The sequence below is a fragment of the Abramis brama genome, assembly GCF_963993115.1.
Source record: "Abramis brama genome assembly, chromosome: 9".
Taxonomy (NCBI): Eukaryota; Metazoa; Chordata; class Actinopteri; order Cypriniformes; family Leuciscidae; genus Abramis; species Abramis brama.
Genome location: NC_139971.1, coordinates 1937485 through 1956122, shown reverse-complemented (window position 1 = coordinate 1956122; position 18638 = coordinate 1937485).

Below are 18638 nucleotides of genomic sequence, written 5' to 3'. Positions count from 1 at the left end.
TACAGTCACACTGATTACTAAGAATCGGCTCACTCAGAGAAGCTACTCAGACTTGATTTGTTTCATCTCTGTCATTTACTTCCTGCCGCAACCAGAACAAACTATTTCTCTTCCCTCAGCCTTTCTAATATTTTCTCTCTACAAAGTGGCTGGTGTGATTTTTATTCATGTGTGATTTCTGTCTGTGGAAACATCTTTGATGTTCCAGTGAAGGCGACTAAATAGACAATGCAGCACTGACCCCTGACTAACATCTGAGTCTTATCGCTCCTATTTGAAAAAGTACTTATGCCTACTGCAGGGACATTAAAAATTTAAATTTAAACACACACACACACACACACACCTTTACATACTATGCAGGAACATTAAAGAGGGACCATATTATAATTTATCATTCCTATATGATAAGCAATACTATCTTACCAAGGGGGATTTCAAGGGGGATTTCATCTAAATGTTTTTGCAGGTTTGAAAATAGTAAGTATAAATATATATAAAAATTTTAAAAAAATATTTAAAAAATCCTCAAAATAATTCATTGAATTTCCACATTTTGGACCGAAAGTGCAGCAAAACTGTGGCTAATCATATGTACAATTAAACATGTAAAATGTGGTTTGTCAAACCACAGAACCATGTTGAGACCAAGGCAAGACCGAGACCAGCGTGTGTTGAGACCAAGGCAAGACCAAGATTACAATAGTCCAGTCTGGATAGAACAAGTGCTTGGACAAGGTGTTGTGTAGCTCCGATAGGAAGGGTCTGATCCTCCTAATGTTGTATAAGGCAAATCTGCAGGACAGGGCAGTTCTAGCAATGTGGTCTGTGAAGTTCAATTGATCATCAATCACAACTCCAAGGTTCCTGGCTGTCCTGGATGGAGTTATGGTTGATGAGCCTACAGTAGTATAGCTGAATGGAGAAGTTGTGGTGCAGTGTTGGGTTGGCTGGGATTACAAGCAGTTCTGTCTTCACAATATTTAGTTGAAGGTGGTGGTCCTTCATCCAGCAAGAAATGTCAGTCAGGCAAGCTGAGATGTGATCAGCTGCCATCAGATCATCCAGCTGGAATGAGAGGTAGAGTTGTGTGTCGTCAGCTTGACAGTGATATGAAAAACCATGTTTCTGAATGACAGATCCTAGTGATGTCATGTAGATGGAGAAGAGAAGCGGTCCCAGCCCTGAGCCCTGAGGCACTCCAGTATCTAGATGTTGGGACACAATTTCACTACACATTACAGGATCTGCTGAGAGAGAAGACCTGAACCACTGGAGTGCTGTACTTGAGATGCCCTTCGTCTTTACGATTGACAGAAGGATCTGGTGGTCAACTGTGTCAAACGCAGCAGATCCAGCAAGATGAGAACTGAGGATTTGGAAGCTGCTCTTGCCAGTCTCAGAGCTTCAGTGACCGAGAGCAGGGCCGTCTCAGTTGAGTGGCCGCTTTTGAAACCAGACTGGTTGTTGTCCAGGAGGTTGTTCTGTGTAAGAAAAGTATAGACTTTTCTTACAGACTAGACATTATGATACAGTTTATGACAACATCCAATAAACGCATTAATTGTGAAACTTCTAGAAACTTGCAATGGGGAATATGATTCCCTGTAACTGATTGATTTCCCTCTAGCAACAGCATTTGAGGTTCTGAACCAGACTAAAAGGTAATGAGATACTCCTCTGTGTACTTGGTTTGACGTATACAGTGTGACTGCCAACACTACAGAGGGACACGAGGTCAAACAAAGCTTCACTCAAATGCTCGTATGATTTTATGTGACTGATAATAAGTAGGCAAATGTCTAATAAGATTGCAAGGACATGTGAAAGACAAGCTCAGGTAAATTAATCTCTATACCTATCTTAAATCTATACCGCATGATTTAGCTGCAAAGATTTAAAAAAAAAAAAATAAGACTCAAACACAATGACAATGAGTCAATTCATGCTCTTCGCTTCTGGGAATTGAGGTCACTTGAAGCACAGTCTCTGAATAGAAACACTTTTTGCTTGGAAAGCTGTTGGTTTGGGAAAAAATCTAATGCTTGATGTGTCTAGCAACCACTTTTCTGACAGAGCACAATAAGGTTGAAAGAAAAACACAACGTTATTATTTTCCTTTTAAGCGTATACGAGTTTGTCAGCTTGTCAGCACTTCAGTGGCAATCACAGGTGAGGGTCAGCAGGGCTCGCTTTCGCTGACAGATCAGTTCAACATGTAAATAAGAGATACAGAGAGCCAGAAACATCTGGTACGGGTGAAATGGACAGACAGATAGATTTATGTCATTATATTTTTTTAAAGATAATTATATTGACAGACAGACAGACAGATTCTGTATTAATACTCCCTGTTCTGTTCAGTTCTTTGTCAGTTTTCGTTTAATGCTGTTCTTCATGTGAGTCACCAGTAAACTCTATTTTGATCATATCCAGTGTTCCTTATCTTCCTTCATCTGCTAAACGTTACAGAGAGAGACAGACATACATATATAAGACAGATAGACGTGTGTGTGTGTGTGTGTGTGTGTGTGTGTGTGTGTGTGTGTGTGTGTGTGTGTGTGTGTGTGTGTGTGTGTGTGTGTGTGTGTGTGTGTGTGTGATTTTCCTGTTGTTTTTCTGGTATCTGACTAAAAGAAAAGGCTGTGATATTGAAAGGCGTTGAGCGCTGGCACAGGTTAATTATGATCCTGAAAGTATGTGGTGAACTATATTCCATACTATGAATTTGTTTAATCAGCGAGATCCACCCACGTTTCCTGAGGTGGATCTTCAGCAGGAGCAAATCATTTTCAAGCTAATCTAGTTCAAATTACTTTAGTGTGTTAGTTGCTGAAATCCTTTGGCCCCCTTTTTTTTTTTTTTTTGGTCTAGTCCATCATTCTCCTGTTTTGCATGTGTAGCCTACTAAGCACATACTCTTGCCCACATATATGTATATTGCAAAATATTGTTATTGATAATTGTTAATGTGCATACTGTTTAATAGCAAACTTGTATCCAGTATGCAGTTCAGTCTTAAAGGGGTTAAACTTTTATGGACTTTTTATGATTTTCCACAGTGCAGAAAACATCTCGTCATAAAAACAGAATTTACTGTATAACAATTTAATTTGATAAAATTGTTGTCAGATATACACACAGAAACTCAAAGGCCAAAATAAAAGTTTGATTTAACTTCAAGAAATTATTACAGAAATACATTACTATCATACAGTACAATGTACTTCTCAAAGTAAAACTAATAATAAGATCAACTTACTTATTGTTAAAGAAAGTTTTATGTTTTTGATAATAAACTTGCATTAAATCATAAAGCACAGAATCCACAAAAATGTAAGCAGAATTTCTGAAAAAAAAAGTTACAAAAAAATTCATAGGATCCTATTATTGTAAAAATGACAAATTATTAATTAAATTGTTAAAGCTTAATGAATTCAATTAATTACACATGCTTTTGGAATCAAAAAAAAAAAAGTAAACCAAGAAAAAAAAAAATTTGGGAACAAATGAAATGGAGTGTATGGTCCAGTATGGTCACTCCAGAAGTTTTCTTCATGATTTGATGGTTAATATTGGCCTAAAACACTGAAGGCTGAGGTGTCAGTATGAAGACTCATCTCCTGATCTCTCGACTCGAGAGCCGCCATCACAGTCTTACTGTCTGAGTCAAGGCCACATGTTGAGAAGACTCAATCAATATTATTTCATGTCCCACACACTCTCAAAAATCAGGCAATAATGATTCCCTGGACGTCCTGTTGTTCAATCACTCCTGAGGCTCGAGAGCATCCGTTCGAGTGTCCGTGGAATTGCTGCTGAGTTTCTTCCCAACGCCGTGCTTGGGATCCCGGTTTATTGGCCGGTTGGAAAGTACTTCAGTTCTTTTCATAAAAGCGCATGCCAAGATTCTGTCATCGTGAAGAAGTGGAGAGCTAAAAATGAACTTTAGTGCAGGACTACTAGCAGTCCTTTAAAAAAGTCCACAGGTCCACAAATCTGTCCGCTCTTAATAGAGAGGAAAGACTGTTATAGTCAACGGATCGCTCACAATGGCCCAACGATGACAATGAGCTTTTGTTTCAATATTTAAATGATTTAAACCAAACTCATTTTTCAATCAGTACAATCAATATTTCCTTTGTGGAAAAAGACACATAAATAGCAAATATGCCATGCAATTAAAAAGGGTTAATTGCATTGAATGTGCACTTGTACTGCTTCAAATCTTATTTTTTAAATAAAAAAACAAAAACAAAAAAACTGTACTTTATATCATATTAACGAAATAAGAGAGCACTCTGACTGTTAATAACACACCTAAACATCGTATGCAATTTAAAATAATGTTAAATTAAAATTTTACTTTAAAGTTCATTTTAAATGATTGTGTTTTAATAATGTTTTGTCGTGCTTTAAAGAAGAGCACATATTTTGTCATGTTGACTTCCTAAAGCACATGTGAAGCACTTGGTTATAATTTCAGCTCTAGGGCCCTATTTTAACGATCTGGAACGCAAGTGTCAAAGCGCAAAGCGCAAGTAACTTTGTGGGCGGGTCTCGGCGCTGTTGCTATTTTCCCGGCAGGATAAATGGCTCTTGCGCCCGGCGCAAATCTAAAAGGGGTTGGTCTGAAGTCGCTTCATTATTCATAGGTGTGGTTTGGGCGTAACGTGAAATAAACCAATCAGAGCGTCATCTCACATTCCCTTTAAGAGCAGACGCGCTTTTCCTTGGCGTATTGCTATTATAACGGCGGATTTGCCAGGCGCGCGCCAGGAGCGGTTCACAGCCGAGGAGAGCAACGCTCTCGTCACGGCCGTAAAAGAGAGAGAAGTGACATTGGGGATGGAGAAACACACCCAAATTAAACAGGCATATAATAATGTGGGTAAATGTGTAAGCTAGATGTATGCTTTTATAATAAATTGTCTATCTATCTATCTATCTATCTATCTATCTATCTATCTATCTATCTATCTATCTATCTATCTATCGTTCGTAATAATATGATTTGCAAAAATGAAAACTGCTGCTTCTGTGTAGATTAGAGAATCAAAGTGTAGGCGCGTTGTGCACGCTATACATTATGGTCAAGCATGCGCCCTTAAAATAGCATAATGAACAACGCGCGACGCGCCACTAACTTTAGACTAGGTTTTTTCTGGCCAGTGGCGCAATTGTTTTATGGAACAGTAAAATAGCACCATGGATTGTTTGCGCCGGGACACGCCTCCTTTTTTGCGCTGAACCGCCCAGGGAGCGCAAGTTCATTCCCTAGTTTAGCGACGTGCTTTTGTGGAGGGAAAAGCGCGCTTTGCGCGGGTGCAAAATAGGAATGAAACATGCGTCGGTGTACAAAGTCAATTGCGCTGGGTGCAAGATAGGGCCCCTAGTGTGTTGTTTGATATTTAAAGTTAATATATTTTAAATGTTCTAAATTGCAACTTCATCATTACACGTGTAAATACTAATATATTCAAATACATGACATTTAAGATTCAATAAGGATGACATTAAAGTATATTTTAGTTTACCATAAATCCTTGTCACTTTTGGCAGTAACTCTAATAAAAGTTACAACAAATATTTAATAAAATAATTATGCAATTACATGTAAAGATCATAACTTAAGTGAGTGAAAAAGCACTCTAAAGTTCAACTAATTGCATTTAATGTCAAAATAAATTTTTCATTTAATTGTAAATTGAATGCAATTAAGGGTTCAAAAAACACTTATTTCCGTAATAAATAATTTTTAAACATATGCTAAAGTGTACTTCTTTTTCCAGAAGGTGGTTCATAATCTTCCTATAAACCTCCATCCATCCGTCTTTTGTCCCATATATATTCTTCTTATGAACTATGCTATGGCCTATTTCTGCATAATTAATCCCGTTCCTCACTTAGGTTTTAAAAGCCAATGGTCTGTTTCACAACTTTCTACGACACTAAACAGGCAATTAGTCACAGCCTGATCATTTTTCATACGTTTTATGGATATGTCCAGAACGCAGTAGAGCTCTGGAGGGGTCCAGGTTTACACCGGTCCTGCTCGTCTCACCGTGGTATTACTCCATTCCTCATCATTAGCATTCTGGAGTGTGAGATCAGTGCTGAGAGATGCTGTCAGTCGCACCAAAGAGACGTTATACACTGCAATCCACCCTCGTATGACCGTCTTTACTTCACCTTGTAGGATATTTTACATCGGAGTACAGTTCGTTTCACAAATCAGCACATGCATCACTTGTAGAACTTTAATGCAGTGTTATGGGAACAAACAGAGACTTTGAGCATATAAGCACACAAACCTGTGGAAGCTTGTTTCCGCCACAGAACAAAAAAAAATATATATATAAAGATAATTGTGACTTTTTATCTCACAAATTGCGATTTTATATTATGCAATTCTGATTTTATATCTCCTAATTATGTTATAAAATCAGAATTGCAAGGTTATTTCTCGCAATTGCAAGTTTATATCTCACAATTCTGGCTTTATAACTTGCAATTGTGACTTTATATCACGCAATTCTGACTTTATAACACACAACTGTGTCTTTATATCAATCAATTCTGACTTTATAACACACAATTGCGTCTTTATATCAATCAATTCTGACTTTACATTATATCAATCAATTTTGACTATAACTCGCAATTGCGACCTTATATCACACAATTCTGAGATGTAAACTCGCAATTGTGAGAAAAAAAGTCGCATTACTTTTTTATTTATTTATATCTTGTATGTTCCATGCCTATTGCGAACGCAACTTCAGGCAGAAACTTTCTCCAATATGTCTAAAAGTTTGACTTCCCATTAAAATGCAGCCAATAATAGAAAAAAAATACATCATCTTATTGAGGTTATTAAACATTCTGAATTTAATAAAAGAAATTAGTGTTTTGATAAGATATGGATTCAGAAATACTGATACTCACCTTCATATAGATTAATGAAAATGATGAAAGATTAATACTGCATTGCATGTGATTCAAGGTTGGAAGCTGTTTCGGGTGGAAACTTCACATAAAACTTGTCTTACAAAAATTACTAATTACTAATTTTTTTTTAAGAAACACTTTTTCTCAAATATACTGTACAATGATTCTCATTGCAATTAAGAAGTACACTTAAGCACACTTCTATTTTTTTTTTTTTTTTAGAGTCATTATTTTTTAAATAATATAGGCCTACTTTAGAATAATATACTTAAGTGTGAACTGAATGTAATGTTTTTGGACACTTAATTGCATGACATTTATAACAAAATGAAAATGTATTATAATTTACATTTATAATAAATACAATAATTTAAGAGTGCTGTTTTATCCACTTAAATAGGACTCAGGTCCATCTTTATGTAATTTTGTGATTACTACTATTGTCTTGAAATATGGTTAAAGTGCACTGCTGAATGTACTGACAAGCATTTATGATTTTAAAATGTACTTTAAAGTAAAACTATTAATTTGACATTATCATAAATAAGTACACTTTTTAAAAATATCAGTTGTGAAAGTGTACTCTCTTTAAGTGGCCTTTTATTTCATTAATATTATATTTTTTGTAGTTTTTTTAAGTGTAAAACTACACTACAAGTGCAAATTCAGTACAATTAAGCGCACTTCTTTTTCACATGTGTTTTCAATGATGAAATGCATTGATATATTTTATGAAGTGTCTTTTATCTGCAATCGTTCTTACACTAGAGCTCGTTCACACATGCGCACTCTTCAAAACGACACTTTAAAATCTCTAGACAAACTAAAAGACGTAAATGACATTTGTATGTATTCTAAATAAAAGACACAGGTTGTACTGAATGTCAGCTTGCTTATTTGGCTCAAGATAAGGATTTATTGAGTCCACATGTCATGCAAACTAGAGACTCTTCTTCTAACCACAGGTCGAGATCTGTCGCTAAAACACACAACTCTGCGATGCTGTTTGCGAATGTTCGTTGGAACGATGGTTTCGGGAAACACAGACTCGTTGAACTATGCTGATAACGACGGAACTTGCGACTATAGTTGGCTAACGATCGTTTTGTGAAACACACTCCTGCTTGATTTGATTGACCCAGCCTGTGTGAGTGATCTGCTTTCTGTCACCGAAGAGACACGTACGTCAAAGTGTGTGGTCAGAATGCTAATTAAAAGCTTTGAGAAGAATTGTCAAGAGCAGACGTACGCGTCTGTGTTGAGGAGTGTTTCATTCGCTCATGATAGTCTCGAGTCTGTTTGAACAGCTTTCTCTGATGAGGCTCTTCTGCTATTGTGATGTTGTGTCGACGCTCTTACATGCTGAGGAGCGAGGTGAGGACTAGTCAACGCAAAATAACTAATGATGTATTTATAAGTGTCTGTTTGCAGACGGTTTGAGAGCCTGCAAAAACAAAACCCTTCTGCTTTGTTTTCAAACAGGCAGAAAATGAAGCCCACTTTGGCGGAGAGCAACACCTACTTCACAAGTGTGAATTGAGTTTTATTAACCCTGTGTATTTTAGCAACTAAAGCTCTATCTTCGCCAGGACTGGAGCGCTGTGATCATGCATGCTTCTGTTTGTTCTGAATCACGTATACGGATCAAACACAAGCCCTGAATTACTCATAAGACCCCAGTGTCAGATCACTAGCTGTGTTCCTGGCCTACATGGCAACTAGCGTTGACTTGAAAGTAATGGAGCATAACGCACATAATGATGAACTTTGTTGTGGCGCTAATATATTCCAGCACCTACCCGTAGAGCGGAGACTACAAATAGTATACATTTACACAACTGCAAGTCTTATAGAGGCAACTGTGAAATCCATCTGTGAAATAACAATCTGCTAAATATCCTGTATCCAGAGGCGCCCATGCGAAACACCATTAATAATCTCCGCTGGTATAATGTGCTGTTTTGTTCGTTTCATTGTCTAATCTAAAACTCCAGCATTTGCCAAAAGTTTTACAGATGCCTCTTTTGTCCTTCGCTAACTTGCAATTAGTTCGCAGGGCTGAGTGTAATTCCCCATGTGTTCTCCTCATGGCCGACGCTTCTGCTCTCAGGAGATCATCCGACGCTTCACCTGACAGCCTTTCACATCTGTGTTTCTGTGCTTTAAACATTCTTTCTTTCATGGATTGATAGAATGATATACAAGAAAAACAGGATATATTTATCATTCTATGGATGGATGGATGGACTGGACCGAGACAATGATAGAGCGATAGAGAGAACGATGGATGAATGGATGGATTGGACAGAGAGAATAAGAGAGTGATAGAACAATGGATGGATGGATGGATTGGACATAATGAATGATAGAGTGATAGAAAGAGCAATGGATGGATAGATTGGACAGAGAGAATGATTGAATGAAAGATAGATATAACGATGGATGGATGGATTGGACAGAGAGAATAAGGGAGTGATAGAACGATGGATGGATGGCTGGCTGGATGGATGGATGGATGGATGGATGGATGGATGGATGGATGGATGGATGGATGGATGGATGGATGGATGGATGGATGGATGGCTGGCTGGATGGATGGATGGATGGATGGATGGATGGATGGATGGATGGATGGATGGATGGATGGATGGATTGGACATAATGAATGATAGAGTGATAGAAAGAGCAATGGATGGATGATTGGACAGAATGATTGATAGAGCGATAGAAAGAACGATGGATGGATGGATGGATAAATTGGACAGAGAGAATAAGAGAATGATGGATGGATGGATGGATGGATGGATGGATGGATGGATGGATGGATGGATGGATGGATGGATGGATGGATGGATGGATGGGACAGAATGAACGATAGAGTGATAAAAAGATCAATGGATGGATGGATGGATGGATTGGACAGAATGAATGATAGATAGAAAGAGGGATGGATGGATAGATGGATGGGACAGAATGAACGATAGAGTGATAAAAAGATCAATGGATGGATGGATGGATTGGACAGAATGAATGATAGAGAGATAGAAAGAGGGATGGATGGATGGATGGATAGGGACAGACAGATAGAGCTATAGATGGATAGATCACACTGTTGGAAGTATCTTCATTGCACAAATGCCAATAAAAAGACAGTGTGTTGATCATCTAAATCGCCGTGTCTCATTGTGTTAACAAATGCTAAATCAATTGAGTGCATCAGTCAGCAGGAGCTGGTTTTCCCCAACAGCTCCATCACACACACACACACACACACACACACACACACACACACACTTTTAACCCTTCGCTGTGCTTTCATGCAGCCGGTGGGATGTGCCACTTCAATGATGTTCCACCAGTAGAGAAATACAAAATGTTACTTGACAAATGGACAAATTAAACGAAAGCCGACATGTAAACATTGTTCATTTTTGTACGATCCAAGTCTAATGATATCATACACATTTGCCATCTCCTAAATCTCATATATTTAGGGGCCAAATTCAATGGATGTTGAATATGGTGTTTCCAGTTTAGCTCAAATTCTCACTCATGAATTGAAATGGAGCCAGTTCTAAAATGTTCTCATTACAAAACAACCATAGAAGCGGATAAAAACAGTTTTAGTGTTCATAACGCAATGACATAAAGTGTGACTGAGCCACAATTTCACAGTAATGAGCCACATGTAGAAATGATAACCAAAGATGATGCCACATATGGGTTTTAAAAGACTATTATTTAGTAATATTATAGATTTGACTGCACTGACAATATCAGATGGGAGCCAAACTTGACCTGAATTGAGCAGAATAATGACACTATCTGCAGAGTTTCGTATTAGCTGAATCAAATTTGTTTCATAATTGAAGAATTTTGCAACATCGACAGTGTTAGTGAACTGAATTAAATCAACATTAAACTGAATTAAGCTGAATAATGTATAGCTGAATTTGAATTTGCCTCATATTTGTTTGATTCTGTAATGTTCCTGTTCATTACTGTGAAGCTGCTTGGAAACAATCTGTATAAAGCGCCATATAAATAAATGTGACTTGACATATGCTAGAATATGATAAAGCAGATATCAGTTTTCTTCAACCAAAAAAGATGAGTTCCCATGAAACACACACAGCAATTTCTATTCAGCATCACTCAGACCTTATCTAACCTGTGCAGGTATGAGCTCTCTCTCTCTGTCTCTCTCTCTCTCTCTCTGTCTCTCTCTCTCTCTGTCTCTCTCTCTCTCTCTCTCTCTCTCTCTCTCTCTCTCTCTCTCTCTCTCTCTCTCTCTCTCTCTCTCTCTCTCTCTCTCTCTCTCTCTCTCTCTCTCTCTCCCTCTCCCTCTCTCCCTCTCTCCCTCTCTCATATGTTGTTATTAATGCACAGTATTTCCGAGGCATTCCTCACACTCTGGCCGTGACGCACACCCTCGCCCACACACACTTTCTCCTGACGAACTGTGGAGTCACGGAGGATGATGATGCACAGCTACGTCACATTCACCAGAGTCTTCCTCCTCCTCCACCCTCGTCTTTGGGAAAAGAGCAGATCGATGCCTCTGAAACGGCAATCATGCGACCATCATCCACTGCAGTGTATAATCTCACTGCCAATCACTTGCACTGCGTGTTTTAGACAAGACCACACCATGATGAGAAAACCCATGCACATGTTCACATCACATTCTCACTCCCAGCTCCACGCATATGGATGCTTTTAACATCCAGGGTGCTCAAATGCTTTCAGTTGTTTTCTCAGTGCATTATATCAACACACATTGCATTTTTTTGCATGCATTTGTAAAATAATCAGAATTGTCCTAGACTGGTTTGGTTCCGATCGGGCAAAAAACCTAGGACTAGTTCGCAAAAGTTGTTTTTTAACATATTCGTGAATATTTAATGAACGGTTTAATTGACAGCAGTGGTTCTTGAGGCAAAGCTGTTCAGGATGAGGAGATCTATCAAATGATATGCATATTGTACTGATTTGTGTAACACCACATGATAACAGAGCCGTTAAAACTCATTAGCGCCAACTAGTGGCCGATTTCTTTCAAAATTCTTACAGACCTCTAGGGCTGTTTTATGTTTTTACGCCACCTAGTGTTCAATCTTCGTGATTTTTTTACTGTGACCCCAAACTGAACTCATACACATGTGTACCGAGTTTGGTGAAGATTGGAGCACCTAACCCCACCCCTACCCTAAACCTACCCACTGTTCAGCAATATAAGCGCGTAACAGGCAAATAAACGTACAGTCATGGGTATTTATTGCACAAACTAAAAAAAAAAAAAAAAGTATTACAAACAACTCGTGTTGCATTCCAAGTCTTCTGAAGCCATGTGACGTGTGGAATCCTCATGTACCAGAAGTGGGCCGGATCTGGGCCGACACTACCGTATGTTGCTGTCTGGGATACGATATCTTTAGTTGGAACTTAAGGTTTTAATCGCTGAACACTCACAGTCATATCTCATTCAAAGGATACGCCCAAACATTAGCATGACGTCATCGGTCACCAGGCACACGAGAGCCAATGAGATTCCTTCCCTAGCTAACTTCCCTCCTTCTCATTCACTCGTCATTGCTTTCGTTGCATGAGTGCCGGAACCCTTGCAATGTGTTTAAATGGATCGCCTTAAGTCCTTAATCATGTGTGGGTAAAGAAAATGCAAGCACTGAGAGTTGCATTGTGGTCTATGGATCTGTCTGAAGTTTACAATATTGACTCTTAAAAAAATAAAGGTTATTTAATGGCATTGAAGAACCTTTAAAATACATGGAACCTTTTCATTGCACTAAAGGTTATTTACAGTGAAAAAAAAAAAAAGGTTATTTAGAGTATTAAGAAGTTGAGAAAAAATGGTTCTTTTAAGGCATCCCTGTGAAAAACTTTAATTTTTCAGAGTTTGCGTTATGCTCATGGTAAAGCCTCTCCATAAGTCAGCCTTTTGGAATATGATTGCTGTTTATAGCTCAACAAGTGTTTCTTGTGCTTAATCCTCTTGATTTTAATTAACTTAGCAAAAAAAATATTAATGGATCCTTTTTATCTCTGCCATTGTGAGGCAAATCCCTTTAGTTGCAGAGAAGCGTGTATAATTTTAAGGAAATGGGTTGTGATGTTTGGTGTCATCTCGCTTTTGTTCTACATCAGCTGCGGCTAAATAAGCAAATAATTAAAGTCAGTAGGGGTACGGTGGCCTGTTGGTACATTACACAAGTCACAGAATACGAGCACGAGGGAAAATCTTGTCAACAAATTAGGGAAATACAACCGCTAATAAAGAAATGTGTGCAAACAGCATTTACCATGAAGATGTCGATCTCAAGGGAGAAACAATTACAGTTATTACACGGCTTTGTGTTTTATTTTTTGTGTTCACTTTAGCATGAGGCTATTTTTCTTGAAAAGCTGAAAATTTGTGAAAGTGGTGTTCGTACGCAGTTACAAATCTGCAAACCTTTGCTCATTGGAACCATGATTTTGAGCCAATCACATAAATCAAAAAAGAGTCAACTAAATATAGCCAGGCCTAATCTTGGCAAAAAAAAAAAAAAAGATATTCCTCATGTTATGACCCCTTTAGTGCTGTATGTTCCCATGCATATAGTCATACAACACGTGCATATCCTGTGAAGATAATCCTGTTTATTGCTGTGCTGTAATTTCTCGAGTCTATTCATCACAGCTGCTGATGCATGGCCTCGTTTCTTCAGTACGAGCAGAGAAAGTTGCAAACGGTGCATCTGAGGAACTGTGGAGTGTGTTAAGAGCTAAATGGGTTTGTAGCACAAACGGACGTGCAAACGCACAAACAAGAGCCGCGCCGAGGCTGACGTGATGAAGCGATTATAATTGATTAAACATTGCCTTGTTGTTTTCTTCCTTAGTGCATACTAATGGAATTCATTAACTAAAAGAGGAGCGGTTAATAGAGTTGGAGCTTACTATAACTCACACCGAGACACAATACTGATGCCATGGGTCTTTCACACGTGTAACTGTGAGTTCGAAACGGCTTCGACCAATACATAAAACTGTTACTGGCAAGTTACTAAGCAATGCAATATTACACAACCATTCCAAAGTTTAGGGCTGGTAAGAAATGTTAATGTTTTTAAAAGAAGTATCTTCTAACCAAGGCTGATTTTATTTGATCAAAAATAAAATAAAAAGTGTGAAATATTATTGCAATTTAAAATAGCTGTTTTCTATGTGAATATATAGTAAAGTGTAATTTATTCCTGTGATCAAAGCTGAATGTTCAGCATCATTACTCCAGTCTTCAGTGTCACATGATCCTTCAGAAATCACTCTAATATGATGATTTGATGATCAAGAAACATTTATGATTATTATCAGTGATGAAGACAGTCGTGCTGCTGCTTCATATTTCAGTGGAAAACGTCATACATTTTATTTTATTGTTATTATCAGGGTTCTTGAAAAGAGCAGCATTGATTTGAAATATAATCTTTTGTAACATTATAAATGCCTTTACTGTCACTTTTGATACATTTTGATAAATAAAAGTATTAAATTCTTTAAAAAATGTTACGAACCCTAAAGTTTTGAACGGTATGGTTTCAGCTGAATTGTAAGATAAATAATCAGAGTCTTTTTCCTTAGTGTAAAATGTATTATCAGACGTCACTTTTCATTTTTCAATTGTGACATTAATATGTCACAGTGTGACTTCATAACTTGCAAATGTATTTATCTCTAATTCCCTTACAAAAAATAAGTTTATTCAATTGTGCTGTTACTATACTTCTTTTTAACTAAAAATAAGAACATGAAGAGTTCAGATGCAAAAGCCATTTTCTTCTAGAATGATCATTTTTATCAAGGTCGTATATATAAGTTCAGTAATTTTACTTAAATGACAATTAATAGGTAATTTTCATTGCCGTTTAAGTGAAATTACTGAACTTAAATATATGAGCTTGATAAAAATGGTCATTCTACAAGAAAATTTCAGACGGCACTTAGAGGCTTTTGCATCTGAACTCTTCACATAGACTTTCTGTCTACTTTTTATGTACTTCTCATTAAACAACAGTTGTAAACTAGTTGTGTACTCAAAGTTTACTACAGTTACACTTCTTTGGAAACAGGCCATATAGAGGTCTGTCTATAATGGCTATTTTTTTTCTACTAAAACATATTTCAATAATCTTTGTTTCATTTACAACTTCAAAAAAATCATGTCTTACAGCGTTTACAGTATATGCACCATTCTGTAAACCACACAGACATCAACACCAGATCACCAAATCCTCCAGCCCAGAGTAAACCTGAGACAACCGCATGCTGTTTTGTTTCTCTGTACTGAAGAATATTGCTCAGCGCTGGCGTTTGAGACTGAAGTGAGGTGTAGTAGAAGCACTAAATGGATTCTCTGCGATAACCTCAGACTCGCTCCATTCCAAAATAAACCTAAATGTCAATCTGCGCTCGCCTGCGATGACAGCCGGCAGACTAAGCCTATTTCCTCCAGAGTGAGGAACGCTCTCCTAATGCTTTCAATTTCCCTCAGCCTTGGAAGGAGACAGGACTGTACACAACGCTGCAATGACCTTGAGACAGACTGTCATGAAAGAAGATGCTTATATCATGCAAGCATTCAAGAGCTTGTGTCTCCGTTCTCTTCCGTGTTTATCGTAATGATGTTAGTTGGTAATACGATATCATGTTAATTGTGCGGGATCAGCCTCCACTGGCGCATCGATATAGTTAAAAGCATCATCATTGATTTCCCTGTGGACACTAATGGACGGTTTTATGACACGTTTTAAAAGATCAAAACATTCCGTCACTTTGAACCTGTCGCATGAAACCGTTCCAAAAGAGCAAGATGGAAAATGTTGTTTCCAGGTCACAACTTGGAATGAAAGCATGATTTAAAAGAAAATAGAAAGCTTGGGTAACGTATAATAAAATAATAATAATAAAAAAAAAAAAAACTATTTGAATCGACTGCCATGTCAAAGGGATCTCATTAATATTCATAAGTTTTCATATGTAAAGTGGGGTTCGAGCACACATACACTTTTTACATTTGATTAGATGCTGTACAATATGATTGACAGCTTACACCTTCTGCATACCTACAACTTTACAGACTGGTGTAAATGTCTACAAATCCGTTGAGGCTAATAGAATATTCATTGGAATTCATAGGTTGATTTGATCATATTTATAATACATGAGATTAATTAAATATATTTAATTTATTTGATGATAATTATATCCAGACATGCAGTGCAAATTACTGTTTTGATTAGTCCCATCTGGATTTTAAAAAGGTCATTTTTAAAGAAGTCTCTCCATAATTTATTGACGAATGAGACTTTGGTCACTTTTCCTTACAAAGGTTGTGGCAATAATCGTTTAATTTTAAAACATGTTGACTTACGCACAAGCTAAGTAAGGTAAACGCATGGGAACTTTATGTGCAATTCAAATACAGACATATTAAATTTGAGTTTAGTTATTTTAAATATGTATAAAGCCATGTATGAGCATATTGATATCATACAATTCAGTGTATATCCAAGCATGCACAAACACACAGATGTGAATGAGATCATCATCCTCTAAAGTCTCAGTGCAATTCTCATCATCACCACACATTCATTTCTAACAGTAAATTACTGTGATGTCAGATACTTTGATTTTCCTCACTGTCATCACTTTTTTTCCAGGCTACTTTGATAGGTATAAAATATTCAGAAGCCAGGCCCATGCAAAAGACAGCATTGATCGTGTCTTACAAGATGATGTATGACTGGGGTTTATGGTTTATTCATCAGCAAACACAGGTCTACTCTGAGACCCCCGTACCTAGACACTTATCCAAACATGTGCGTCACTATCGCTGCGTGTCACACGCGCTCCATTCGCTGAGAGCTTCATATTATTCTCTCATTGTACAGTTCACTAGCTTCATTAAACTTTTACGAATGCAATGGTGTTTGGAATTAGCTTGCTTTTAGCCAGAGCGATCTGATCCATTTGTGCCAAGGGCCCACACGCAGAAGGTCAAGACAACATATTGAGTGCTCTACCAAATATGATGAGAAACCCAACGGGGGAGACTCACGTATTAGAGAGCTAGAGATCTGATGCAGGCGAAAGAGACAGGCATTAAGTGGAGAGAATTAGCCGCAGCAAACAATGCGCTTCCTGGAACAGAGATGGTCTAATTAAATCAGTTTAACATAGAAAGTCTGCTGCCGCTAGATAAAAATATACCGCCTTCAAATAAGACAACACAAAGTAGCTGGAAGAGCTGGACAATCTCATTCATTTTCGAAAATATTTGTTCCTAACGTTTCAACACAATCTCGTGGCAACTATTTCACTTTTTGCCGAATTGGTGGCCAATTCGAATGAATTTGTACAATTTCAGTCATGACAAGTCCTTGAGCGTTTGGCATGGAAATGGACAGTGTTTATATGTTTGATTTTGACTGAATAGATCTGCTACACTGATGCTGCTGTCAGTTATTGTCAGTACATGCATGACATTTACATTTACATTTATGCATTTGGCAGACGCTTTTATCCAAAGCGACTTACATTGCATTTTCAACTACACATTTACATTCTTTTCAGTTCTTGCTTTCCCTGGGAATCGAACCCATGACCTTGGCGTTGCAAGCGCCAACGCTGTTTGAGTTATATATTATAATAAATAAATGTATTAAACTCATCATTTGCACTGCGAGCATATACGAGATTCTGCTGCTGTACAATATAGCGTGCGTGAATTACCCGCAGCAGATCTATACAGGTGGAGCTGGGGAGGGTTTCTGAAAGCGTTCTGCAACCGCTACAGCAACGGCTGAGCAAGGTTAAGCAGCGATCTCATTGGCTACTGATACAGCAGGAACCAATCAGCTGTGCCCTATAGAGAATGATGTGATTACAAGCAGATTGAATTGAGGAACTATCAGCCTTCACCATCTAGAGTTTCATGACAGAACTTTGTATTTGTACGCTGTTGTACGGTCTGCTTACGCACCACTGATGGTTAGGTTTAGGGGCGGGACTTCATGCTCACTTTTTCTAAAATTCGGACAAATCACATCGTACGAATTTATACGAAATTGCCATCCAGCGAACAGAGAATGTTCTCAGAACGTGCTGACAAGGTTCTCTCAAAGTTATGAACAAACATTATCCCAGTAACATTAATAGAGAGTTATCTGGTCTAACAATGTTAAAATGTTTTTTATACATCGTTCATGGAATGTTTTTACCTGAAAAATTTAGTTGGAAATTAGTCTAACATTTTTAAATCCTATTGTACCGAATTTTGGTTGTAGTTCCACCAGAGCTCCACTGGGGGCGATCGCCCATGAGTGCAGAATGAATGGAAGTCTATGGAGCTAGACGGCTAAATTTGTCTTTCACCCGATTGCCGTTGAGAAATCTCAGATTTGATTGTAGGTTTTGCAAGTTCAACATGGGTTATAGGTCGAAAGTTGAATGAACGAGTACTTATGTCCTTTCGATTTCTTACAGGTTGAGTTGTTGTTGCCCATAACACGCTAGCATTCTGCTAATGAACGCTGATTGGTCAGTGAAGGACTGATTACGACCAGAGATACCGCTTGATGGCATCGTGTTTGTGTGTGTATTTTCGGCGTGGTCTTTTAAAACAACAA